At 34.2% G+C, this 27,457-nt stretch overlaps 1 long non-coding RNA gene across 6 annotated transcripts in view; it reads right to left on the bottom strand.

Moving 5' to 3' along the window:
- Positions 1-935: 935 nt before the first annotated feature.
- The window catches only part of LOC140631725 (uncharacterized), a 179,093-nt gene continuing 152,571 nt past the window's right edge, over positions 936-27,457 (bottom strand). For 2 of the 6 annotated variants that reach the window (XR_012029222.1, XR_012029230.1), the window contains one exon: positions 936-1,348. This is a non-coding gene — a long non-coding RNA (uncharacterized lncRNA). Of the gene's footprint in view, positions 1,349-15,837; positions 15,996-17,287; positions 17,415-27,457 lie in introns of those variants that run through there. The other 4 variants (XR_012029226.1, XR_012029225.1, XR_012029223.1 and 1 more) reach the window with 2 other exon arrangements.

The following is a 27,457-nucleotide window of genomic DNA, read 5'->3' as shown; positions in this document are numbered from 1 at the left end:
CCCTCCAATATAGAAATAGCAAATTAAACTTAAATAATATCCAAGGTGCAGACTCTCTCTGTGGAGCAATAAAGCCAAGGAAGGTGGGGGGGAAGGAGTACACCAGCATATATTGAAATATCTGGCATATATAGCTGCATTAAACTCATCAAACTCTTAGCCAGATTAATGTAAAAGTTCACATTAAAGATCTGATTATCTTATTATATTTGTTGGTTTGGTTACATATATTTTTTTGCTAAAATGTTATTTTTAGGGCAGTTTCACAACAAAATTAAGGAAGCAAAACAGAGATTTTTCTTGTACATCTCTTGTCCCCCAACATGTACAGCCTCTCCCATTATTAATGTTCCTTACTAGAGTGGTACAGTTGTTATAATCCATATATCAGTGTTGACACATCATAAGCACCAAAGTCCATAATTTAAGTTACAGTTGACTCTTTGCAGTCTATAATTTATAGATTTGGGTAAATATATAATGATCTGTATCCATCATAATGATGTCATACAGAAGAGTTTTACTAGTGTAAAAATCTTATGTGCTCCATCTCTTCATTCCTCCTTCCTCCAAGACCCCTGCTAGCCACTGATCTTTTTACTTTCTTCATGGTTTTGCCTTTCCAGAATACCATTTAATTGGAACCACATAGTAGGTAGTCTTTTCAGATTCAGTTATTTCATTTAGTAATGTTCATTTAAGATTTCCCCATGTCGTAGGAAATATCAGAAAGGGAGACAGAACATGAAGACTCCTAACTCTGGGAAACGAACTAAGGGTGGTGGAAGGGGGGGAGGGCAGGGGGAGGGGGAGAATGGGTGATGGACACTGAGGGGTCACTTGACGAGATGAGCACTGGGTGTTATTCTATATGTTGGCAAATTGAACACCAATAAAAATAAATTTATTATTAAAAAAAGATTTCCCCATGTCTTTTCATAATTTGATAGCTCATTTCTCTTTAGTGCTGAATAATATTCCATTGTATGTAACACAGTTTACTTGTCCATTCACCTACTGAAGAACATCTAGGTTTCTTCCAAGTTTTAGCAATTATAAATAAAGTTGCTATAAATATCTGTGTGCAGACTTGCTCTTGGATATAAATTTCCATCTTCTTTGGATAAATACCAGTGAGAGTAGTGCTGGATCATCTGGTAACAGTATGTTTAGTTGTATAAGAAACTGCCACCAACTGTATTCCAGGGAATGTTTATCATTTTGCATTCCCACCAGCAATGAATGAAAGGCCTCGTCTCTCCTCATCCTCTAAAACGGTCTAGAGTAGCAACAGTACCACAGTAGCAATAAGCACACCAAGCTCTCAGATCTTAGTTTCTTCACCATCCTGCAATTTAAAAAAAAATCAGTGACCTTTGAGATAGTACTTCTTGATTCTATGATTGGGGTAGGAAACATACAGGATAAGCCTGGAACATCTTATTGTGCCAACAAACAAGGAAGTGTCCATAAAACAAGATGGTGGGATGTGTCAGAAGGACTCAGAAACCAACCTTAAAAAGCTTTCAAAGCTGGAAGTTGGAAGAATTTGAGCAGCAAAATAAATAACATAATACCAGTTTATATGCCAAAGTGACTGTGCCCTGAGTGATAGATTTTCAAAAAATTGAGAAGCAGCAAACAACCCAATGGAAATTCAGAAAAAATATATGGACAGGAAAAAGAAACACATAGAATGCTTAAACATGTGAGAAGGTCAGCTTTATACATAGTAAGGCAAATGCAATTAATACTACCATTATTCACAATTCCTCACTGAAAAATCTTAAATTTTGAAAACATATAGTGAATGAGGCTGTGGATAAACTGCATTCTTATGCATTTGTAAAAACCAATGCAAATTATTAACAACCTCTTTGGAAGAGAGCTTGGCATTTTCTAGCAGAATTATTTAAGAATTTATCCTTTGATCAAGAAATCCCACTTCCAAAAAAAAATCTTTTTTAATTAAAAAAAAAAAAAAAGAAATCCCACTTCCAGCAATCTATTCCAACATTACTCTAGCACAAATATAAAATGATTAACGAACAAAGATATTCTCTGAAATACTCCTGGGAATAGCAAAGGTCTTGAAATAACCCACTTGCCCATAGAGAAGCAGTTTAAAAGACATGATACTTTCATGTAATATATTGTTATGCAGTTATCAAAAGAAATAAACACTGCTACACATTATTTCCACCATATGTCATAAATCAAAGCAAAATAATAATCAGAAGAGTGCTTATAATGTACTCTGGTGTAGAAAAAAGTTGTACATAAATATGTGTTTATAAGTTTATGTTGTCTGAAAGGAAAAATGAAGAGAAACGAAAAAATGATAAGCAATTCAAAATGCTTACATACAGAAGGAAGGATAAAAGAGAGGTAAGAGGATCTTTTGAATGTAATTTGTATTGGTTTTATACTAAATTATGCTATAGTTTTTCATAGTTAAAAAAGACATAATTACACTTAGCCTTCCCTTATTTGCAGGATATGTTCCATGTTCCAGTACCCCCCAGTGGATGCCTGAAACCACTTATCTTGTATTTTCATGCAATCAGACTTAGAAAGAGCCATTTTTGCAATGAGTCCTAGTTTTTCCAAGAATGGCATTTAGAAATAAAGACCTGGATTCTGGGTATGTTTGTTGCTACTTAGATGTCACAGACTGTAGGTGCTGTCAGCAGAGACAGAAAATATGTATGTATCCAATTATAATATACATACATACACACACACACTATATCCAACTGTATAATTGGATGTAATGTCTATGATACATTTTAATTTATACAGAGTAGAGTAACACTACAAGTTCCAGAAATGATCAAATGTAAGAATTTCCTAGATAAACCCATAAACTTCAAATGTTGTTGGAAAATTAAAAATACTTAGCATACTTCAATTTGGACCAAAAGTAAAATAGTGCTTATGATTAGTGATTTTAAAAATATAGATATATATAAAATCAATATTTTGACTTCTTTTGTTTAATTCACATGTTTGCAAATGCTACACTGCTCAAAAGTAATAACACTGAAAATGATGTTATGTGGATAATTTGACTATACTTATGAAATATGTCAAAGGGCTTTGTTAATTCACCTCTGAGTTGATGATCAATAGTTCTGAAATTCTGCTGACTAGACAGAGAAATTTATTTCAAAAGTACACACTCAATCAATAATAGCCTGAATCATAAAGTAGAAAAAGCCATTTTCCTCAGTGACACAATCATCAAACATAGTTTATTAAAGACTTTTCTGTATGAGAAGCTGATGAAGTGACTAGATAGGTATGCTTTTCAAATGCAAGAGATTACAAATCAAGGTTCAAAGCATTGATCACCAAATAAAAATATAATACAGTACATATGAGACATAAACTAATAAACACACTTGAGCATAAAAAGCCGCTGCATAATTATAGATACATTTGAAATTAAAATAATAATAGGAAATAAATTTTCCAAGTAAATCTCAAAAATTAGGTGAAATGAACAAGCTTATAGGAAATAAAACTAACAAATATTTTCAGTTCAATATTGATTGAATTTAAAAATTAAGTGAACCAAAAAATAATAAATGAATTTCTTTGGTATTTTAAAATATCTCCACAAAGGTCTTTTTCTCTCTCTCTCCCTCATGTAAAATTTATTTTTCTAAGCTGCAGGAGAATAAGGGGGAAATTGTGATGCCTATATAAGCCTCAATACTTCAGTGGATATTTACCGAATGTAAGATATTCTGTTACACAAAGAAACTATGATTATCAAAATCTAGAGATGAATAATGTTAATATATATCATCTAATACGTAGGCTTTGTTTCAATTTCTCCACTTTTCCCAGGAAGGTTTATTTCAGCAAAAGAAAGCTACAAGACCACACAATTGCATTCAGTTGTCATGTCTCTTTGGTTTCCTTCAGTCCAGAATGGCACTGGTCCTTGTGTTTCATGGCATTGAAATGACGGAACAGTACTGGTCATTTAAAATGATCTTCAGTTTGGGTTTGTTAGATGTTTATGATTAAAGTCAGATATGCACATTTGTTTTGGTAGGCATGCCTGAAAACATGCTAAATATGTCTCAGTGTGTCCTATGAAAAGGCCCAAGTCTGTTGTTCAATTACATACAATGTTAAGTGTGATGATTTGGTTAAGCTGTTATAGCTGTGTGCCATTCTTCTCCATGGTAACATTATCATACATACTCTTTGGATTTTATCTTGTGCTTTCTTCTCAGGTTTTTTATTTATGAGTTAATTTGCATCATTATTAATTTATGCACATTTCTTATCTTTGTGCTATAACCTAATACTATCATTATTTATTTTGTTACTCAAGTTCTTGCTATTTTAGTTATCAGAAATCTTTGTAGGTTTCCCCTGAGTCCTTTGACATCTTTGTTTTTGAGCACTTCCTTAATTTCTAGAACTGTAAGATTCCCCAAGCCTATCTAAGCCATCAGCCTTAGAATTGGCCATTTACCTCCAAAGGAATCCTAGTCTGTTTTTCAAGAATGTTATTTAGAAATCAAGATCTGGACTCTGGGTATGTTTGTTGCAACTTAGATGTCACAGCCTGTAGGCACTCTCAGAGGAAAGAGAAAATATGTATATTATACAATGCAGACACACAATCTCTATTTTGTAAGATAGTTTAAACTGTTGCTCATTTATATCCCTGTGTGCAGTAGATTTACCAATGAGAGCATAATGTTAAAGTACAGTTATCCTGATCTTCAGCATTATTGCATCTAATCAAAAATAAAAATTTTCCAAAGTTATTTCTGTTAGTTCCTCTTTTCCTACTCCTTCATTGAGGTTATGTCACACATTTATAATAGATTCATTTGTCACAGTCTGTATTCCACCCTGGGATCCTCTGACAACCTGCTTCTATTGTTGTTGTTTTGTTATTGTCATTTTGAATACAACCAAATGTATTCTTTGTGGTGTTTTCTATGGGGTTAACAAATGCATAGTCATGTATCCACAAGTTTGCTATCTTACAGAACAACTTCATCACTAATAATTGCATTGTGTGGTATGTTAATACTAAGCCCTCACCATATCTCACATTCTGGCAAACACCGATCTGTTTTCCATCTCTACATTTTACCTTTTAGAAACTGTTTTATAAATGGAATTACATAATATACAGATTTCTGGATCTGAGTTTCCCTTATCAATATGTGTTTAAGTTTCACAAATGTTGATATGTGAGAAAATAGCTTGTTCCTTTTAAATTTCTGAGTAGAATTTCATTGCATGGATATTCCACGGTTCATTTATCTGCCCACCCGTTGAAGGATATCTTGGTTGTTTCTTGGTCTTAATAATGAATAAAGCTTCTATAAACATGCATGCACAGATTTTCATATGAGTATGTTCACTTGGTTAATAACTAGGAAGTTTTTGGTTGATTTAGCTGAAATCTGTGTTTAGCATTATTAAAAAAGAGACGCCTGGGTGGCTCAGTGGTTGAGTGTCTGCCCTTGGCTCAGGTCATGATCCCAGAGTCCTGGGATTAAGTCCCACATCAGGCTCCCTGCATCTTCCTCTGCCTATGTCTCTGCCTCTCTCTCTGCATCTCTCATGAATAAATAAATAAAATAAATACAATCTTTAAAAAATGTATTATTTTAAAAAATTGCCAAAATACCTTCCAGAATGTCATTTCACAGTCTCATAAAAATGAATGAGACTTCCCACTGTGTCTTATCCTCACAATCATTTGACATTGTAACTAACCCCCTTTCCAGTCCACGAAGCATGTCATAGAATCTCATCTGGGTCCTTATTTGCATTTTCCTAATGATAAATAAGGCTGAGCATATCTTCATATGTGTATTTAGAACTTGCACATCTTCTTTTGTGAAGTGTTTGTTCATATTTTTTTCCTATTTGTATTTTTTTAATTGCTGTTTTAAGAGTGCTCTAAATATCCTGGGTATTTCCTATATATATTTTATAATTATGTGGCATGACCAGATGAAAAATTAGAGATAGTTATACAATTAATAAACATAAGTAGGAAGTGTTCATAATCCAAAATGGTTATCTTTCATGAGTGATGTTTCCTCATGCATTTTAAAAATGATTGTTATTTCATAATCAAAACATATCCTAGTATAAGAGAAATGGAGCTATGTCAAGTGATTTGGACAACTTCAGAAAAAGAATACATTTTTAAAAGATTTTATTTATCGATGAGAGACAGAGAGAGATGCAGAGACACAGGCAGAGGGAGAAGCAGGCTCCATGCAGGGAGCCTGATTTGGGACTCGATCTTGGGACCCTGAGATCACACCCTGAGCCAAAGGAAGATGCTCAACTGCTGAGCCACCCAGATGTCCCAGAAAAAGAATATTTAATATATATTTGGCATTTACCAAAATCCCTTTAATCGATAATAAAGTTTGGTGTTGGATAAGATCTATAATTCACATAATTCTATGTTGACAATTTCAACTCTGTGTAAACTCAATTTCCTATTAAATCGAATGAGGCTGTGATAACAAAATTTGACAGACAGGTAACAAGATGTTAAAAGCATAGGCTAATCTTGTTCCAAAACATTAATGCAAAATACTTAACAAAATGTCAGAAAACATAGTACAGAGATACATAAAAGATTAAAAACATGATTTTATTTATTTATTTGAGAGAGAGAGAGACAGAGACAGAGACAGTAGAGCACGAGCTAGGGGTACTGGCAGAGAGAGGGGAGGAAACAGGCTCCCCACTGAGCAGGGAGCCAAATGTGGGCCTCAATCCCAGCACCCTGGGATCATGACCTGAGTGGAAGGCAGATACCCAACCGACTGAGCCACCCAGATGCCCCGAGAAAAGAGAGTTTTTAAAGTTTTCTGATCATATCGATAAGATGCAATATATATACATATATGTGTGTATATATATATATATATATTTGATGAAATTAAATATCTATGTACTCAAAACATTTATTCATTTAAATTTTAAATTTAAATTTAAATTCCAGTTAGTTAACAAACCATGTAATATTAGTTTCAGACGTACAATATAGTGATTCAAGTCTTCCATCCAAACCTGGTGTTCATCACAAGTGCACTCCTTTATTCCCCATCACTTATTTAAGCCATCCCCACACAATAACTTCTGGAGACAACCTCTTTTTTCTCTATAGTTAAGAGTCTTTTTCTTGGCTTATCTCTCTCTCTCTCTCTCTCTCTCTCTCTCTCCACCCACCTTAGCTCATTTGTTTTATTTCTTAAATTCAGTATATGAGTAAAATCATATGGTGTTTGTCTTTCTATGACTGATTTATTTCACTTAGCTTAATAGTTTCTAGCTCTATCTATGTCATTGCAAATGGCAAAATTTCATTCTTTTTATGGCTGAGTAATATTCCATTTTATATATATGCTATATCTTCTTTATCCATTCATCAGCCAATGGATATTTGGACTGTTTTAATAATTGAGCTATTGTTGACAATGCTGCTATAAACATTGGGATGCATGTATCTATTTGAGTTAGTATTTCTATATTTTGGGGGTACTTGGTGCAATTACTGGATTATACGGTAGTTCTGTTTTTTTTTTTTTTTTTTGGTAGTTCTGTTTTTTAAATGATTGTATTTATTTATTTGAGAAAGAGAGAGCATGAGTGGGAGAAGAAGAGGAAGAGGGAGAGAGAAAGCAGACTTTGTGCTGAGCAGATAGCCCCACAAGAAGCTCAATCTCAAGACCCTGAGATCATGACCTGAGTCGAAACCAAGAGTTGGATGCTTAATTGACTGAGCCACACAGGCACACCTAAGGTAGTTCTATTTTATTTTTAACTGTTTGAGGAACCTCCATATTGTTTTCCAGACTGGCTGCACTAGTTTGCATTCTCACCAACAGTGCCAGAAGATTCCCCTTTATTCATATCCTTGCTAGCAGTTGTTGTTTCTTGTCTTGTTTATTTTAGTCATTCGGACAGATGTGAGGTGATATCACGTTGTAGTTTTGATTTATAGTTCCCAGATGATCAACAATGATGATATTTTTCATATGTCTGTTGGCCATGTGTACATCTTCTTTGAAAAAATATCTATTCATATCTTCTACTTGCTTTTTAATTGGATTATTTGGTTTTGGATTATTGAGTTTTATAAGTTCTTCATATATTTTGGATACTAACCCTTTGTCAGATATGTCATTTGTAAATATCTTCTTCCATTCTATAAGCTGCCTCTTAGTTTTTCTGATTGTTTTCTTCACTGTGAAGAAGGTTTTCATTTTGATGAAGTCTCAATAGTTTATTTTTGCTTTTGTTTCCCTTGTCTCAGGAAACATGTCTAGTAAGAAGTAGTCAAAGAAGTTACTGACTATATTGTCTTCTAAGATTTTTATGGTTTCAGGTCTCACATTTAGGTCTTTGATCCATTTTGCATTTATTTTTGTGTATGGTGTAAGAAAACAGTCCAGTTTCATTCTTTTGCATGATGCTGTCCAGTTTTCCCAACACCATTTATTGAAAAGACTGCCTTTTTCCATTGGATATTCTTTCTGCTTTGTGAAAGATTAATTGACCATATAGTTGTGGGTTTATTTCTGGGTTTTCTATTCTGTTCTATTGATCCATGTATCTATTTTTGTGCCAGTACCACTCTGTCTTGATCACTACAGCTTTGTAATATAACTTGAAGTCTAGAATTGTGATGCCTCTACCTTTGTTTTTTGTTTTGTTTTGTTTTGTTTTGTTTTCAAGGCTGCTTTGGCTATTTGGAGTCTTTTGTGGTTCCATACAAAGTTAAGGATTGTTTATTCTAGCTCTGTGAAAAATGACCTTGGTATTTTAATAGGGATTACATTAAATGTATAGATTGCTTTAGGCATTATAGACATTTTAACAATTTTGTTATCCCAATCCATGAACATGGAATATCTTTCCATTTCTTTGTGACATCTTCAATCTTTCATCATTGTACTAGAGTTTGAAGAATATAGATCTTTTGCCTCTTTGGTTAGGTTGAATAAACCTAGTAATCTAAGTATCTTATTATTTTTGATGCAGTCATAAATGAGATTATTTTCTTAATTTCTCTTTCTGCTGCATCATTATTGGTGTCTAGAAATTCAGCAGCTCAAAGCTTTTAGAAAATTAGGAATATGTATGAAAAGAATAGTGTTATTGCTCTTTCCTCTAGCTTTAGGGAAGTGTTCCTTTCAAAAGTAATTTAAGAAATGTGTTGGATCAAAATTAAATGAGGGTCCTGCTGAATTTGCTATGTGCTGACATAGATTGTTTACTGAATGATGCAGCTATCCAGAAAACAGAAAGAAGTAACATGCTGATGTAGGGCTATGTAGTTAGCAAAGAATAAAAGCTGAAGAGACTACAGATCTAATGCTTTTCCTGAGCTGAGGTGGTTGATATCCACTCAGAGCCATCTGCATTGACAATGTGATCCCTAACTACAACATAGTTTTGGGAAATTGGAAGCTGCACATGGGGATCAAGAATCCTCTGCTCTGTTATTACTATGTATCTGTGTTGTCTCTTTACTATTTCTTAAAGCTACATTAACTTGGTGATGAGTGAAGTCCGTAACATCCTATAAATTTAAATCCACCTTTACTGATCATTTAAACCTTGTGAGAATTGATGAAGGAAATATCTTAAGTTTACTAAGAGGTCATCTTCAAAAAATAAATAAAATGATTTATTTAATACTGAAAAATTTAAAGCTTTCACATCTGAGTTTAATATTCAGATAAGAAAGGACACGTTTCTATTCAATATTTTACTTTAGGCACTCACCACTGTATTAAAGACAAAGGAAAAATATTAAGAATGAAAAGGAGGCATTAATATTGTCATTTCACAGATAATGCATTCATATATACAGAAAAATTAAAATCTACATAAAAATAATAGGTATAAAAAATAGGTTTAGTGTATTTAATGAAACTATATCTATATCCAAAAATAAATTAGTTCACTATTAGGGAAAATTAGAAAATGAAAAAAAAAACTTTAAATATTATTTACAGAGGCATCAAATATGAACAATGGAACTAGAAACATAATAAAAACATTTAAAAATTAGTAAGAAAAACTGAAGTGATTCTAAATAAGTAAAGCAATGTATCATGTACCTAAATTGAATGTTTCAATTCTGTAGAAATATCAATTTTCTTCAAATTGATCTACAGATTCAGTATGATCCCAATCAAAACCCTAACAGGATTTGTAAAAATTCATATGCTAATTATAAATTTTTGTTATTAAAAATCAAAGGACCAAATTCAGACTAAAGAACTTTGAAGAAAATTTTAAAAGTTGAGGACCTATTTTACCAGGTGTTATGATTTATTATAATGACATGAATTAGAACAGTCTCATATTGGTACAAATATAGACAAATCAAATTATAGAACTTAATAGAGAATTCAAAAACACAGCTGTTCATATACAGATACTAGATTTTATTTTTGACAACACGACCACCAAGAGCAGTAAGGAAATGACAGTCCTTTTAATAAATATTGCTGGGTCAATTGGATAACCAGGTGGAGAAAAATAAAACTTCACTTCAGGATAATGCCATATTCCAGATTCAGGATTAGCAAAAATTTTTGACAAGGCAAGATAACAAATATTTTATGCTTTGGGGTCATGTCACATCCACAGTTATTACATAGGCACCACAAGCTACTTAACTATTTAAAAATATAAAAACTATTTTTAGCTCATGGGACACACCCATACACATGAAGCAGGAAGCTGGCCAGATTTGGGCTTTAAGTTTGCTGACAAGCCAGTGAGAAAAGGCCAGAGTATTCATTATAAAAATGGCCAAAGACCTTGAACAGCCATTTCATAAAAGATGATATCTATATGCTCAAAATCATGAGTAATCAGAGAAATGCAAATTAAGCCAAAATAGATTCTATTACATACCTCCAATATAGGTACACATTAAAATTACTGACAATGTCACAAGCTGGGGAAGCAAGTGTAGAGCAATTGCCAAGTTTTCATAAAAGTAGAAGTGCAAATTACTACACATTGGGAAAATGTTTTACATTTCTACTTAACTTGATTATATGCACACTAAAATACTTAACAATTTTACTTTTAGGCATGCATCCAACAAATATAAATGCATATGTGATCCAACATACACATACAAGGATGTTTATAGAAGCATTGTTTGTAATCAGCACAATCTAGAAAAATTCAAATGTCTGCTCACAATAGAAAGGATAAATGATTTAACTGGAGCAATGAAAATGAACAAACTACTGGTGAACGTGAAGATAAATTTCATAAACATCATGTTGAACAAAAGAAGTCAGCACATAACAATATGTACCATTTAATTTCATTTTCCTAAATTAAAATGAATGAACAGGCAAAAATCAATCTATGGTGCTTGATCATCAGAATGGTTCTTATCTTTACAGAGGAAAAAGGGAAATTTCAAGTCTGGTTATGTTATTATTATTATTGTTATTATTATTATCTTTTTTGAAGTCTTATAGAAAAATAATTAAAGATGGAAACTGGAGCAATCAGCAAACCAATCTTAAGCCAATGACTAGTAAAAAATGCAGAATTATCCAAGGGACTCAAATTAAGAAAGTCATAGTAATGCTGTCAAAAATTGCCACTATCAAGGATGCTCCCCAAATTACTTCCTATGAATTTATAAGAAATCATTACAATTTAACCAGTCATAAGTTTTTATAAAAGCTTGCTGAGACAAGATACCAGGGCTATTTTAAAAACTGTGCTCTTGGAATCTCAGATTTTGAAAAAGTTATGAGATGCTAGTTTTTCATAGTTGAAATCATAAAAACTATGAATCACTAAAGATAAAATTTAAAACATAGTTTCATAGACAGATTTTTTAAAAATATTTTATTTATTTATTGATGAGAGACACAGAGAGAGAGAGATAGAGGCAGAGACGCAGGCAGGGAGAAGCAGGCCCCACGGAGGGAGCCTGAGGCGGGACTCCATCCTAGGTCTCCAGGATCACGCCCTGGGCTGAGGTCAGCGCTAAACCACTGAGCCACCAGGGCTGCCCCATAGATAGATATTTTTTATTATGTCTGTATGAAGGCTAATTTTGTACTTAACTTACACTCAGCAATCAATCAAATGGTTGCCCAAAGGAACTTGTGTGCAAGGTCACAATATGTAAACAGTATGCGATGCTCTGCCCTGCCATTCCCATAATAAATAGAATGTGGGGAAAAAAATGGAAAAATAGCAAGCAAATCTTTCAATTCTAAGTCACAGATTTTTAGGATTCTGTGATATATGTTCCTTAGTTTTGGATCATCTACAGACAGACTATAAATAAAGGATTAAAGTACAGGATATGTACCTAGCAAGTCATCCCAGGTAACAATGGTAACATAGTAGGGGAATTGAGATGGGAAGAAAGGGAAGCCACAGAAGGCTGTGTTACCAAGACAGTCACAACATTTGGGCAACAAGAGTTCAATCAAACTGGTCAGCTCTGGGAGATAGCAGTGGCCTCAACCGAGGTTATTTTCCAATGAAATCAACTTTTGTTGAATTGGTTAATTAGACTCCTCAAAGGGTAGCTCAACATTTAATGGCTCAACATTGGTCTATGATGCTGACAACTTCACCCATCATGGCTGTAGGTGGATCAGCTGTGGGGTCATTGCACTAGCCCTGGAATACATAAACAGAAGCCATAAGCAGAAGTGTGGTAACGTATGCTGGATCAATCATGCTATTGATCTGACTATTCAGATCATTCTTTCTAGTGGGTGCTCTCTAGTGAGTTGATGTAAGACCCACTACATAGCATTATACACATACCGACTTCCATACATGAATCCACCCTCTTTCTCTGAATTCATTAGTCACACATCATTTGATCTTCTTCCTTCCAATCCCTGATTAAACAAAAAGCTATTAAACATTACCCAGAATTCATGAATATCTTTACCACAGCCCACTTTTTCCTCTATAGCAAGTTGATGAAAAGGCATCTCTATAGACTAGCTCACAGCATAGCATCTGGCTCTAAGTGAGGGAGAGCAAGTTGGAAGCTAGAGACATTTGTAATTTAATTTCAAAAGATAGACATCCTATCAAAATTTCTATATTCTGTTCATTCCATTAAGCCCAAACTCAAGGGGATCACCTAAAGCTGTGAATATCGGGAAACAGTGGTCAATGGGTGCCATTTTACAAGTTTCCTACTGCAACAAAATTAATCTTTTCAGAAAAAGCAATTGATAGCATTCCATATCTAACCATGAATATTAATAATTATTATAATCATAATAAGCTTTCAGCAAATTAAAATAAAACTAGTGACACTAAGATTAGCAAAACGACTAAAATACCTACTTTTACCAATTCTATTCATCATTGTACTGAGAATTCTAACCATGACAAAGGGATGAAAAATATACAAAGACTGCAAAGCAAGGAACAAAACTATTTGCAGATATTTTTGTGTCTTTATAAAATACAAAGGAACACACGTATAGAATATTAAATTTAATAAGAAAGATTGGAAGAGTGGCTGGAAACAATATAAATTCACAAAATTTAATTGCATTCCTATATACTGGTTATATACAATTAGATAAAAGATTTATCATTTAAAATTACAGCAATTCAGGGATCCCTGGGTGGCGCAGCGGTTTGGCGCCTGCCTTTGGCCCAGGGCGCGATCCTGGAGACCCGGGATCGAGTCCCATGTCGGACTCCCGGTGCATGGAGCCTACTTCTCCCTCTGCCTGTGTCTCTGCCTCTCTCTCTCTCTCTCTGTGTATGAATATCATAAATAAATAAAAATTATTTTAAAAACAAACAAACAAACAAATAAATAAATAAATAAAAGTACAGCAATTCATATGAATTGATTTTCTTAGAAATCACCTAACAAAAGAGAAGTAAAATTTTGTGGATATAATTTTGATTATCAAAATTTAGTAGGCAAAATTAAATAAATAGAGTGATATAACATTTTCATGGATTTTGTGGAACACACATGCCACATATAAATTCTTGACAAAAATGTATATAAATTAAATTAAAATTTGAATCACAATCCCAGGAGATTTTTGTGTGCAATTTATCAAGATAATTCTAAAAGCAAACAATTGCCAAGAACAAGGCAGAAGGTCTTGTTCTCCAATAATCATGATATATTTTTAAACTGTAATAGTTTAAATATGACATTAAGGAATATAAATGTTACATTTATTGACTCAGGGGAATATAAACAGGTTTAGAAAAACCTTCAAGAAAACCTAGAAGCATGGCCATAGATACATGTATGACATAGGTAGCAAGGTAGATCAGTGGTAAAAGAACATGTTTTAATAAACATAAATGTTGCACTGTTGGGGATTTACCCCAAAGATACAGATGCAGTGAAACGCCGGGACACCTGCACCCCGATGTTTCTAGCAGCAATGTCCACAATAGCCAAACTGTGGAAGGAGCCTTGGTGTCCATCAAAAGATGAATAGATAAAGAAGATGTGGTTTATGTATACAATGGAATATTCCTCAGCCATTAGAAACGACAAATACCCACCATTTGCTTCAACGTGGATGGAACTGGAGGGTATTATGCTGAGTGAAGTAAGTCAATCGGAGAAGGACAAACATTATATGTTCTCATTCATTTGGGGAATATAAATAATAGTGAAAGGGAATATAAGGGAAGGGAGAAGAAATGTGTGGGAAATATCAGAAAGGGAGACAGAACGTAAAGACTCCTAACTCTGGGAAACGAAAGAGGGGTGGTGGAAGGGGAGGAGGGCGGGGGGGTGGGGGTGAATGGGTGACGGGCATTGAGGGGGGCACTTGACGGGATGAGCACTGGGTGTTATTCTGTATGTTGGTAAATTGAACACCAGTAAAAAATAAATTTATTAAAAAAAAGAATAAAAAAAATAAAAAATAAGCATAAATGTTTAATAAACATTTAATTTCTAACAATGGTATGTCTTTATATCAAACTAAGAAATTATAGCTATATTTCATACTGTAGCATGTAAATTATGTACAGGGAAAAAATGGATAATTTTCACAGGTTAAAACTAAAGTCTGTGGAAAAAATAGTCAAATGACATATTAGTTTTACCAAAATAGAAAAAGAAGAGCAAAACAAACTCAAAGCAAGCAGAAGAATAAAATAATAAGGACTACGGTGGAAATATATGAAGAGAACAGAAAAACAACAGAGAAAAGCAACAAAATTGGCTCTTCTAAAAGGTCCTGTCACCAAAAATAGTCATTTATCTACTCAGAGACTCAAATAACTGAAGTCGAGCATGAAAGAAGGGACAATACTGCTACCTTGACAGATTTTTTTTTTTTTAAGTTACCCTGAATACCTGCATGCCATTGAATTGAGTTGTCTGGTCCACAAAGAGATGAGCTCAGAAATTGAGAATAAAGATTTAGAAACTTTTATAGCAAAGTGATTTGTATCTGCTACTCTAATAAAAATTTGGGACTATTTTTATATATTAGTTTACATTTATTTTTCTAGAAGGCATTTATACTGTATCTTATAATTTACTAACTACTGAATAAACCTAAACTGGTAATTTTGTACTACTATTAGTAATTAGTCTATTGCAACCACTAAAAAGTAATTTTCTATTCCATGAAGGATTTGAAATTTAAAATTAACATGTTCCTTCATCAAGGCTAGCTTGAGCTCTGATCTAAGAAATATGAATCTGAGCTGCCAATTATAGAAGGATACATCATCAATGTTTTGGGAATTTATAATTTACTTATAATAGACTTACACTTTAAATAAAGTTATTAGAGGGTCACCTGGGTGGCTCAGTGGTTGAGCATCTGCCTTTGGTTCAGGTTGTGATCCTGGGGTCCTGGGACCAAGTTCCTTATTAGGCTCTCTTTGGGGAGTTTGCTTCTCCCTCTGCCTACGTCTCTGCCTCTCTCTCTGTGTCTCTCACGAATAAATAATACCTTTAAAAAAATAAAATTATTAGAGGCATTAGACTAGCATGCTTGCTGAAGTTTTCCGTAGTGTTGGTCTTTAACCACTTCCTAGATGTATTCTTATTTTGCACATTGAGCAGGTAACATGCTGGTGACATATCTTTTGATAATAGTAATTACAGATATTGAGAAAATCATTTATAAAAAATCTTTCAATTCCTCTTTCACAACCACTTCACCTTACCTGGAGAAAAAAAATCTTCAAATGCTCAAGTTCCTGTAGAACTACCTGGCACACTGCCATCCTTGTAACTCCCCCAGCAGGCTGTCTCAGGTGAAAATGAGATTTACCTCTGTGAATCTGAGAGCCATTTCCACACTACATAAAAAAGGAGCCAGAGCACTGACAACAGACAGTTTGCTTCATCCTGATTTCTTTAACCTGGGGTGTTGACACCAATGTACCCTGAATCCATATGAGTGTTATCCATGGCAGACCTTCTCCAAGGGTTGTTACTGTTAGCATTCTAATAATCCCTGGAGATCTCTCATTTCAATATGTCAGATTTGTAACTTGGGAGTAAGAACGTCTATGACCCCAAATTTCCCAACATTCTTCTGACTACTTTGAATATAAAATGTACTCTATATTGTTTTGACACCATGGTAGATGGCTTGGAGACTTAATGGACTGTTGGGACAGCTAGTGTTGAGCTGAACAGGAAGTTGTAAATGGAGAAGTAAAATAAAATCCACAAGAGTTTTGGCAGAAATCTGTGCCACAGGATATTTGAGACTCTGTCAGGAGAGGTGAGGCAAGAGCTCTTCATGTATTATTATTTTGTTTTGACAGATTGTAGGTAATTTTTTAAAAACTAAAATCAAATAACAAACTAAAATCAAATCATATGTGAATCTTTCAGTCATATATTTTGAATCTGGAAGAGATTTCGTTTAGCAGCTTTAGAAGTTTCACTTGGAATATCCTGAAACTAATTATTCCAATATAAAGAACTAAAAGCCCATGTTTGTATAATGAAAAATGAAACTCAGTAGTGTCACCTAAAAGGATCTCAAGAGATTCTGAGGGGCCAACCTATGTGGAAATTCAAGAAAGTGTTAGAGGAATTTTATGATTTTTTACTGTTACTGTAGTTGTTTGTGCAAGTAGCTAGAATGATCCAGAGTTGAGGTTCTGTGGCTATAGTAGAGATTCAAAGAAAAGAGGGCGAAGTCACTGACCAGGCTGACAAAAATATATATAATCAAGAAGGACAAAGGAATATCTATTAGAGGAATACTGTAATATTTATTGTTGGCTTTGACTATCAGAGATGTTGACCATAGAATATTTCTTTCCTTCTGTATTTTTTCCATCCTTTGTCTATTTCTTTCCTGTGAGTTTCCCAAGGCAGATATTTGATTACTTATTTTCTATCTTCTTGCCTAATAAGTAAATAGAAGATAAATTAATAAGTAAATTGTTTTATTTCCATTGAGTTTCATTAGAAATATATGAATATAGAACCTGATTGAGGCCAGCATCACCTTAATTCCAAAACCAGACAAAGACCCCACCAAAAAGGAGAATTATACACCAATATCCCTGATGAACACAGATGCAAAAATTCTCAACAAGATACTAGCCAATAAGATACAACAGTACATTAAGAAAATTATTCACCATGACCAAGTGGGATTTATCCCCGGACACAAGGCTGGTTCAACACTCGTAAAACAATCAATGTGATTCATCATATCAGCAAGAGAAAAACCAAGAACCATATGATCCTCTCATTAGATGCAGAGAAAGCATTTGACAAAATACAGCATCCATTCCTGATCAAAAACTCTTCAGAGTGTAGGGATAGAGGGAACATTCCTTGACATCTTAAAAGCCATCTACGAAAAGCCCACAGCAAATATCATTCTCAATGGGGAAGCACTGGGAGCCTTTCCCCTAAGATCAGGAACAAGACAGGGATGTCCACTCTCACCACTGCTATTCAACATAGTACTGGAAGTCCTAGCCTCAGCAATCAGACAACAAAAAGACATTAAAGGCATTCAAATTAGCAAAGAAGAAGTCAAACTCTCCCTCTTCGCCGATGACATGATACTCTACACAGAAAATCCAAAAGCCTCCACCCCAAGATTGCTAGAACTCATACAGCAATTTGGCAGTGTGGCAAGATACAAAATCAATGCCCAGAAATCAATGGCATTTCTATACACTAACAATGAGACTAAAGAAAGAGAAATTAAGGAGTCAATCCCATTTACAATTGCACCCAAAAGCATAAGATACCTAGGAATAAACCTAACCAAGGAGGTAAAGGATCTATACCCTCAAAACTATAGAACACTTCTGAAAGAAATTGAGGAAGACACAAAGAGATGGAAAAATATTCCATGCTCATCGATTGGCAGAATTAATATTGTGAAAATGTCAATGTTACCCAGTGCAACTTACACGTTTAATGCAATCCCTATCAAAATACCATGGACTTTCTTCAGAGAGTTAGAACAAATTATTTTGAGATTTGTGTGGAATCAGAAAAGACCCCGAATAGCCAGGGGAATTTTAAAAAAGAAAACCAGAGCTGGGGGCATCACAATGCCAGATTTCAGGTTGTACTACAAAGCTGTGGTCATCAAGACAGTGTGGTCCTGGCACAAAAACAGACACATAGATCAATGGAACAGAATAGAGAACCCAGACGTGGACCCTCAACTTTATGGTCAACTAATATTCGATAAAGGAGGAAAGACTATCCACTGGAAGAAAGACAGTCTCTTCAATAAATGGTGCTGGGAAAATTGGACATCCACATGCAGAAGAATGAAACTAGACCACTCTCTTGCACCATACACAAAGATAAACTCAAAATGGATGAAAGATGTGAGACAAGATTCCATCAAAATCCTAGAGGAGAACACAGGCAACACCCTTTTTGAACTCGGCCACAGTAACTTCTTGCAAGATACATCCACGTAGGCAAAAAAAAACAAAAGCAAAAATGAACTATTGGGACTTCATCAAGATAAGAAGCTTTTGCACAGCAAAGGATACAGTCAACAAAACTCAAAGACAACCTACAGAATGGGAGAAGATATTTGCAAATGACATATCAGATAAAGGGCTAGTTTCCAAGATCTATAAAGAACGTTTTAAACTCAAACCCAAGGAAACAAACAATCCAATCATGAAATGGGCAAAAGACATGAAGAGAAATCTCACAGAGGAAGACATAGACATGGCCAACAAGCACATGAGGAAATGCTCTGCATCACTTGCCATCAGGGAAATACAAATCAAAACCACAATGAGATACCACCTCACCCCAGTGAGAATGGGGAAAATTAACAAGGCAGGAAACTACAAATGTTGGAGAGGATGCGGAGAAAAGGGAATCCTCTTGCACTGTTGGTGGGAATGTGAACTGGTGCAGCCACTCTGGAAAACTGTGTGGAGGTTCCTCAAAGAGTTAAAAATAGACCTGCCCTATGACCCAGCAATTGCACTGTTGGGGATTTACCCCAAAGATTCAGATGCAGGGAAACGCTGGGACACCTGCACCCCGATGTTTCTAGCAGCAATGTCCACAATAGCCAAACTGTGGAAGGAGCCTCTGTGTCCATTGAAAGATGAATGGATAAAGAAGATGTGGTTTATGTATACAATGGAATATTCCTCAGCCATTAGAAATGACAAATACCCACCATTTGCTTCAACGTGGATGGAACTGGAGGGTGTTATGCTGAGTGAAATAAATCAATTAGAGAAGGACAAACATTACATGGTTTCATTCATTTCGGGAATATAAATAATAGTGAAAGGGAATAGAAGGGAAGGGAGAAGAAATGGGTAGGAAATATCAGAAAGGGAGACAGAACATGAAGACTCCTAACTCTGGGAAACGAAAGAGGGGTGGTGGAAGGGGAGGAGGGCGGGGGTTGGGGGTGAATGGGTGATGGGCACTGAGGAGGGCATTTGTTGGGATGAGCACTGGGTGTTATTCTGTATGTTGGCAAATTGAACACCAATAAAAAATAAATTTATTATAAAAAAATAAAGAAAAAATAAACAGACCCTAAAGGTTTGTCTCTCTAATTCCTTGCTGTAAAGTGTTTCTCTTTTAGACAATTTAATGTTTCCTCATTTTTTTAGAACCACCATAATAATAAATACATGTCTTACATCTGCCTAAACCCATAGAATGCACAAGGCCAAGATGAACAGTAATGTAAACCATGAAATTTGGGTGAATGTGTCAATGTAGGTTCATCAATTGTAACAAACAGCACTTTGATGAAAGATGTTGATAATGGAGAAACTGGGCATGTGTGGAGACAATGAGTCTGTGCTCTGCATCCTCTCCCTTCATTTTTGCTGTAAATCTTAAATTGCTCTAAAATGTGATCTTAAAGAAAAAGACCTCATATGTTGTGTTTATGATTAAGCAAAAAAATGGCACCATACATATGTTCACAAGTTAAGGACATCATGACTCATGTGTCACAAATGGTCAAATGATACAAGATATTTTGGGTCTCTTATGATAATCACATCTTGCTGGATATAATGCAACCTTAGTACCTGATAATTTATAGAGACTGTGAAATGTGATGTGTTCCTATATGTTGAGTAAATGTTTCTGATCTGCTGATATTAGTGTCCTGCCATAATATAAAATTTAGTTCACAGTCTTTCTTCAGAAATAAGTATTATTTTACACACTGTCAGATGGTAAATCTCTAAGGGTTTGTGTTAGGCAAAGAATTAAAACAATAGCTTATTTAAGGAGAGAGATTATTTAGAGGAGTGAATGTCTTAAAGAGTCTCATGAAAAGCTGAAGAAACAGCTCATGATACCAGGAATGACTTGAGAGTCACATGGCAGAACGAGGGTATTAAGGAATCATTGTCTTTTCTGTAATTAAGAACATTTTATGATCAAGAAGCCATTGTAGAGGAGTGCCTGGGTGGCTCAGTTGGTTGAGTCTGACTCTTGATTTTGGCTCAGGTCATGATCTTAGGATCTTCAGGTTGTGTGATCGAGCCCTACATCAGATTCTCTCTCTTTTAAGAAGAAGAAAGAAGAAGGAGGAGGAGGAGGAGGAGGAGGAGGAGGAGGAGGAGAAGGAGGAGAAAGAAGGAGAAGAAGGCGGCACCACTGCAGAAAAACGAAATATAACAACAGCAAATATAACCAGAAATGGCAGGAAAAACTGACCAGTCTGTTTCTATCAAATCTTCCAAACTGTATTTATGTACCAAAGATCTAAATATTAAAAGTCACATGCATATAAATGTGTATATGTAGGGAGTCTGAGAAATGTATTTTGTAGTACAGAAACACATAAAGTTGGAGACTGGTATAAACTATGTGTGTGAATGTGCCACACCCTACAATGGGAAAGTTTCCCATATTCACTTGTACATTCCAATAACTTAATCAGATGATAGGGAGGTAAAGATTTGGACATCAATTTAAAATTGTATCTTAAGTATCCACCATGCTTTTTCACATTCTGAAAACTATAGATCAAAAACACAAATACTTTTTTATATAAATAATTCAGTAGCTATACTTTTAGGACAGTGAAGTTTAAAATTTTGCTCTGAGAATCAACAAAATATTCTGTAGACCTACACCTACAAAACTTACAAAAAAACAAACAACTCATTAATTAAGATAGCAAATAATACACAGATGCAAAAGTTTATGAACACTAGAGAATACTAAGCTAATAAAAAGATACCAAAAGAAATCAGGTACACAGTAAGGAATAACGAAGTTAAGGATGCCCACTGAAAAAACAAAATAATACAATAATTAAAACAATTTCATGTGTTCCATTGAAATTTCAGGGAACTAAATTATTGGCAAAAATGACATAATGGAATGAGTGAATCTACCATTCAGTGAAATATTTGTCTAGTCTACAGAAAAGTACACAAATAAAATCTGATATGATTATATTGCCTGTAATAATTTAATAAGAATTAATTTAGTACCAATTAAATAATACAAATAAATGTAATAAGAATTATTTGGTATCCAAGCTCATTTGAAGGAAGTTCTGTTTTAGTTTTTTATATTATCAGGCCAGCAATCCCTGCTGCAGTATTTCCCAGCTCCCTATGAAGACACCATGAAGACCACCATCAACTCTAGAAAGTGACCAAAACCCATAAGCCCACCAAAATCCCAAAATTTACTAACCACTTCTGTTCATAATTATAGGATAATTTTTAATAATTGCAAGAAGCTAGATAAAGCAACACTAAAAAAAAAAAAAAACAGTGAAAAGTACCTTGGCCAATTAATTCTTTCTTAATGAAACAGAATAATCACATGGGAGGGCAGAAGATATGTCACTTTGCGTCCACTCTCTGTTCTTCTCTATACTCTTATAGGGTATACAAAAACCTAAGCCAAAGAAACTAGCATTTTTTTCCTCTGGGATAATAATAATAAACTTTGAGGGAGACAAAATAACACTCAGTGAGTCCTCTCATATTGTGCATCCCTCAGGAGAGCAGTTCTCAAAAGACCAAAAAAAAAAAAAAAAAAAAATTCAAAGGAAGTAAAAAGCTAAGCTCTCAAGACTAAAAGGCTCAGTCTGCTTTACTTCACAGTGATGCTACTTTCCTGATCTTAGGCAGGTGAACCAAACTTTACAAGCCTAAGTATATTAATACATAAAATGTGTATATAATAATATTTACCTCAAAGGGTTGTTGTATGTATAGATGATTCTTCATTTTCTACATACACAATCATGCCATTTTAAAATAATTATATTTTTAAATTTTCCCAGTTCTTGCATGTTTTCTATTTTCCTTTTCATTGCCTTATAACACTAAGACTTCAAACATGATGACTTTTGTGATCATGACCTCAGAGGGAAAATTCTCAATTTTCTATCACTATCATTTGTGGGTGTACATAACCTTTGTTAAATTAAGAAAGTTATATTCTATTCTTAGTTTTCTGAGGATACTCTTTATTGGGTATTAAATTTTAAGAAATAATTTTTTTTTCTCTGAATAAATTCAGAGATGATTATATGATTTCCCCTCATTTCTATTAATGTAGTAAATCCTATTGTTTGAAAGTCAAATGTTTAAACTCACATGTGCATAAATCATACATGATAATATACATATTCTGATTTGATTTTCTTATACTTTGTTAATATTTTGTAGATGTAGGGCAGCCTGGATGGCTCAGCGGTTTATCACCGCCTTCAGCCCAGGGCATGATTCTGGAGACCCAGGATCGAGTCCCACGTTGGGCTCCCTGTATAGAACCTGCTTCTCCCTCTGCCTGTGTCTCTGCCTCTCTGTGTGTGTCTCTCATGAATAAATAAAAAAAATCTTATAAAAAATATATTTTGTAGGTGTATTTATAATTGTTAGAACCATTGCCAAGTTTTTATTTTAATGTTACTCTGGCTTAAAATTGACTTTTGATATTTGATTGGATGTAATATTTTCTAAAGATATTTCTGTAAGGTTGATTTATCTCTTGCTTACCTGTTTGGCAAAAGACATAGGGAAAAAAAGAAAAAAGAGATATTGGACTTCATAAATATTTTTAAAATTTGCATTAAAAGATACCATCAACAGAATTAAAAGGCAATCCACAGAATGGGAGACACAATTTGCAAATTGTATCACTGATAAAGGATTAACATCAAGAAAATAAAGAAAACTAAAACTCAACAACAAAAAACCAAACAACTGAATTAAAACAATGAGTGAAGAACTTGAATAAATATTTCTCCAAAAAAGATATGCAAATGCCTAATAAGTTCATGAAATACGTCCAAATCACTGATTATTAGGAAAATGTAAATCAAAACTGCAAAACCACCTCACACCCATTAGGATGGCTACAATCAAGAAATATGGAAGCAAATAATAAACGTTAGCAAAGATGTGGAGAAGTTAAAGCAGTTATTGGTAGGGATGTAAGATGGTGCTGCTGCTGCTGTGGAAAACAGTATGGGAGTGCCTCAAAAAAATAAAAAGAGAGTGATAATATGATCCAGCAATCCACTTCTGAATATATGCCCAAAAGAAGTGAAAAGAGGGCCTTGAAGACACATTTGTACACTCACAATAGCTTAAATGTGGAAGCCATCAACAGAATGAATGGATAAGCAAAATATGGTATATACACAATCCTGCCTTAATAAGTCTGCTGGAGAAAGGTAATTATCATATGATTTCACTCATTTGCAGAATATAAGAAATAGTGCAGAGAACCATAAAGGAAGGGAGGGAAAACTGAATAGGATAAAACTAGAGAAGGAAACAAAATGTGAGAGACTCTTAACTCTGGGAAACAAACTGAGGTTTGATGAAGGGGAGGTCGGTGGGGTGATGGGGTAACTGGGTGATGTTCATTAAGGAAGGCACGTGATGTGATGAGCACTGGTTGTTACAGGCAACCAATGAATTATTGAAAACTATATCTGAAACTAAAAAAGAATAAGATAGATAAGAGTCTTTAAAAAAAGGAAGAAAATTCTGACTTATGCTACAACATGGATGAAACTTGAGGACATTATATTAAGTAAGCCAGATACAAAAAAGACAATATATAATTCCACTTATATGGAGGTACTTAGAGTATTCAAACTCATAAAGAAAGAAAGTAAAATGGTAGTTGCCAGAAGCTGGCAGGCAAAGAGGTAAGAGGAGTTCTTGTTTAATGTGTATAAAATTTCAGAATTACAAGATGAAAAAGAACTCTGGGATGGATGGTGATAATGGTGGCATATAATGAATGTATTTAATACCACAGAACACACTTAAGAAGGGTTAAGATAATTTTGTGTCTATTTTTTCAATTAAAAAATAGAAAAAGGAATACTTACTTAAATATTTAAAAGTTAAAAGGCAGTTAGGTTAGAAATTGGCAAAAGCCAATATTAAGGAAGCAAGACAAACATACAATTAAGAAAATCAACAAATATCAAATTTATTGATTTACTATATATTAAAAATCAAATAAAGATTAATTAAACTCATAAATAAATGTGATCAAAAAAGGATAACAGATTTCTGTTATTAAAAACTAAAGTCATCACACCAGAGAAGTTGAAATCAATGAATCTGTTAAACAAATACATTTGAAAATTTGAATGAAAAAGAAAATATTATTTAAAACAGTATTTCATACCAAAAACATAAAGAAAAAAGGGAAGAAAAGAACAGAAAAATGATCCACAAATAGAAAGCACAGATGGCCCTGTATCATTAAAGTATAAAGTACCTCCATTCAAAAGTAAAGACCACTGGACAAACAAAACTCTTTAGTAACAAATTGTGCGAAACATGTAAGTGAAGAGATAAATCAACCTTACAGAAATATCTTTAGAGAACAGAAAAGGTAGAAACCAAATTTCAAATCATTTTTAAGCCAAAGAAAATTAACAATCAAAAGTTGGCAATGGGATGCCTGGCTGGCTCAGTCTATAGAACATGCTGCTCTTGATCTCAGGATTGTTGGGTTCAAGCCCCACGGTGTCAAAATTTTTTTGACAATGGCTATAGCAATCATAGATATAACTACAAAAAATATCATTGGGCTTTTGATAAGGATTACAGTGAATCTGTAGATAGCTTTGGGTAGTATTGACATCTTAACATACTGTCTTCCCACCCATGAACATGGGATATGTTTTTATTTATTTATGACTTCAATTTCTGTCATGTTTTGTAGTTTTGACTGTACAAGTCTTCTGCCTTCTTAGTGAAGTTAGTTTCTAAGTATTGTATTCTTTTTGATGCTATTTCCTTTTCAGATTGTTCATTCTAGTGCATAAAAATGCAACTGATTTAGTGCATAGATTTTATATCCTGCTACTTTGCTGAATTTGTTTATTAGTTTTAACAATTTTTTTGTATGGAATCTTTAGGGTATTCCACATATAAGTTTATATCACCTCCAAACAGAGAGATGATTGTACTTCTTTTCAACTTGAACTTTTTATTTTTTTATTTTTTGGTCTAACTGCTAGAGCTAGAATTTCCAGTATTATATAACAAAGAAGTGGCAAAAATGAGCATCCATTAATTTTGTGGAAAACTTAAATGTAAGTCTTATTATATCTCCTTTGAATTTAATCTGTCCTTTTTTTGTTTCTTTCCTTGTCTTTTTTTTAATATTGTATTTATTTATTTATTTATTTATTTATTTATTTATTTATTTGAGAGAGCTGGACGCATGAGCATGAGCTGGTGCGGGGGCAGAAAGAGAGGGAGAAGCAGATGCCCTGCTGAGCAGGGAGCCCAATGTGGGACTTGATCCCAGGACCCCAGTATCATGACCTGACCTGAAGGCAGATGCTCAACCACTGAGCCACCCAGGGGCCCCTTCTGGTTTCTTTTACAAGTTATTGTTTCTTGTCTTTGGCTATCTGCAATTTTACTATAAGAAAATTAGATGCAGTTTTCTCTTTGTTTATCCAGGGAAGTGTTTGCTGAGCATCTTCAACTCATGGCTTAATATCTTTCATTAGCTTTAGAAACTTCCCGGCCAGTATTGTTTCAAACATAGTGCTTTAACCTTTCCTTTTTTTCCCTCTTTTTCTCTGACCCCAATTACATGTAAAATGTCTTCATTCTCATTTTCTCAATTCTTCAGTCTGAACATTTTCTACTGACTCATAGTTTTGAGTTCACTAATCTTTTCTCCTCTTGTGTGTAATATGCTATTAAGCTTATATTTTGAACTTTATGTCTGGGTATTTATTTTTCCATGTCTAGGATTTGTTTGATTTTTTTAAAAAATAAGTCCAAGCCTCTGATGAATTCCCCCATTTTTCATATATTTTGGAAGATATTTAAAACTCATGCCTGATTGGGACGCCTGGGTGGCTCAGTGGTTGAGTGTCTGCCTTTGACTCAGGGTGTGATCCTGGAGTCCTAAGATTGAGTCCCACATTGGGATCCCTGCATGGAGCCTGCTTCTCCCTCCATCTGTGTCTCTGCCTCTCTCTCTCACTGTGTCTCTCATAAATAAGCAAAATCTTCAAAAAAGAAAACCTCATGCCTGATAAATCTATGATGTGGATCACCTCTGTGTCTGATTCTATTCTTTCTGTCTCTCTCTCTTGTTTTTTGCATTCTCTACCTTTTTTTACCTTTGGCTTTTAATCATTTGGTCTTGACCCCTGTGATTCTCATGTTTGATTTTAATTGCATGCATGACACTGACTTTTAGAGAGGTTAAGGATAATATTATTACATTTAAGATACTATCCTCACCTCACCAGTAGAATAAAATCACCTTTATCAAATGGGTGTTGTGTTATTTGGGTCTAGCTTTCAGGGAGCTAGTCTATTTCTGGTTTACTTTTCCTGGTAGTCCCTAGTCTCACAACAGAAAGGTGAATATTTTACTGTGGCCTCTTATCTTTGTTAACCCCTTAGCTTTAAGAGTTTACTTTTTTTTTTTTTTAACTTT

Source organism: Canis lupus, chromosome 4 (genome assembly GCF_048164855.1).
Source record: "Canis lupus baileyi chromosome 4, mCanLup2.hap1, whole genome shotgun sequence".
NCBI classification, from domain to species: domain Eukaryota; kingdom Metazoa; phylum Chordata; class Mammalia; order Carnivora; family Canidae; genus Canis; species Canis lupus.
This window is presented reverse-complemented; position numbering and strand designations above follow the sequence as displayed.